Source organism: Gasterosteus aculeatus, chromosome 7, assembly GCF_964276395.1.
Source record: "Gasterosteus aculeatus chromosome 7, fGasAcu3.hap1.1, whole genome shotgun sequence".
Taxonomy (NCBI): Eukaryota; Metazoa; Chordata; class Actinopteri; order Perciformes; family Gasterosteidae; genus Gasterosteus; species Gasterosteus aculeatus.
The window spans coordinates 3,033,887-3,035,959 of record NC_135694.1 but is presented as its reverse complement, the minus strand read 5'-3'; the positions used below and the strand labels follow the sequence as shown (position 1 = coordinate 3,035,959).

The 2,073-nt window shown below is 36.2% G+C and overlaps 1 long non-coding RNA gene across 1 annotated transcript; it reads left to right on the top strand.

Moving 5' to 3' along the window:
- The first annotated feature begins 962 nt into the window (after positions 1 to 962).
- On the top strand, positions 963 to 1,782 carry LOC120822532 (uncharacterized). The gene is made up of 3 exons (XR_013468147.1): positions 963 to 1,202; positions 1,320 to 1,355; positions 1,513 to 1,782. It is a non-coding gene; the product is annotated as an uncharacterized LOC120822532 (long non-coding RNA).
- Positions 1,783 to 2,073: the final 291 nt, after the last annotated feature.

Here is a 2,073-nt window from a genome sequence, read left to right as displayed (position 1 = left end):
TCCTCAAGTAGTGAAATCATCCACCAAGTGTCACAAGGTTTATAATGTATTTCTATCTGAGTGATTGCTTTTGTATGTTGTATCATTTGGTTATAATATATATAAATACAAATTGAAGAAGGACATAAATTGGATTATTAACAGACCAGCTGCTTCACTCCAAGGAGGGGTTTGGGAGCGGCAGATTCCTACCACACGTAGGATCCTTAATGCTCTTGTGAGAGAACAGATTCTTTCTATGATCCTCTTGGATTTCTTGCGCCACTGGTATTACCTGCCAAGCGTATACTAAGAAAACTCTGTGAAGGGAAACAAGAATGGGATGAAGAAAGCAGTGCTTGTACAGCCTTACGGTAAAGTGTGGTCCAAAGTATCATTAATGGAAGCCCACTGACTAGCCCGTCAAATGATCCATGGGACATGGAGCCTTTGACTCCCAATCATCTGCTACTAATGAACGAGCAACCCAGCATGCGGATATGTAAGAGACCATATATTGAGTGTATATATTGTTCAATTGGACTTTCTTATATTGAGGATATTATATTCAATATATATGTTGGCATGACGCCCCCCTTTATTTTCCTGCTTATATTGAGGTCATGTTTGCAGAAGGTGAAACCTAGATGAGCTGATTAGGCACCAGTGTGACCGTGTGACATAATGTGCTTTTTGTGTGTTTGGTTAACGCTTTTTTCTGCGGAAATAAACACAAACGAAAAGAATATAAAGATCTCCTGTATTTCGCGTTAAGAAAATTCTGCAGCTCAATTGCGGCTTAATAATGTACGTGACCCAAGGAACGCCGCTATATATATATATATATATATATATATATATATATATATATATATATATGATAGCGGCGAGAGGTTTTCGTCTGTCTTCACGTCCACTTCAGCATGCCTCTTTATTTCTGTCCTGTTCGAGCTTTGACTTCCTGTAGCTGCCTTTACAGAAACCTTTGTATGAAATGTGACGTGTTTAACAGCGTCTGGTGGGTTAAAAGGGAAGGAAGCACGGACCATAAACAGAAGTTAGAGAAAACCTATCGTCTAATATTCATATGTTGTCTCTGCATTTCCACATTTCTCTTCATGTTTCACACGTTTGAAAACGTCTGCAGACACGAAGCGTTTCTCAGAAGCAAAGCGTGGACGTGAGGATGGGACGCACTTTGTTTGGTGTGCTGGGGCTTTTCTGTGAGTACTTTTCTCTCTTTAAATCATAGTTTTCATACATACAACCCTTTAAATGCCAGAAGTTAATCGTTTCTGTCAGTTTGATGATGCGTGATGATGTTTCTCACTTTATTTTAGTGCTGAATATTCTCCTCTACTGTGGACACGCTCAAGGTTTTTATACAACTTTCTTTACTTGATAAATTCACTCAAGACGATTCAACACCTTCTATCACTGTTTTACATTGAATATCTCCTTTCTTTAGTTCAATTATGATGAATACAAGAAAGAAAACACAATTTATTATTTGCATGTTTTGTTTGTTTCTAGATGCTTTGCTGCATATTGAACCAAACTGGTCTCCTTTATTTACTGGAGAGAAAGTTACCTTCATATGTGACTTAAAGGAAGGAAAACACACTGATTGGATTTACTCATTCAGATGGAATAGTCAAGAGTTCATCAACTACAGACCTGCGAATAGATTTACATTATCATATCTATATATAGGATATAGTGGTGAATATCAGTGTGTTGCTTATCAGAAGATCCGTCCCAACGTTATAAGAAGAAGTAATAAAGTCTCTCTAAGTGTATCAGGTAAGTGATCAAAGTTTTACCATCACAACGAGTTCATTAAAGCACTTTTATATTAATGAGACGTGTTGATTTAATAAACCTGTTAAATAAAGTGCTAATGTGATATAATGTAGTGATAATTAATAAATGTTAACTAGTGTAAGAGGAACCTTGAAGTTGAACACTGATGCTGTTTAGTCAGCTGATCTTTGTTTAAAAGGATCAATTATCAGATAATATTGATCATTTTAAATAAAACAAAGAAAGATGGACTGAATATAAATGGACATTAACATGATAAGACAAACTATT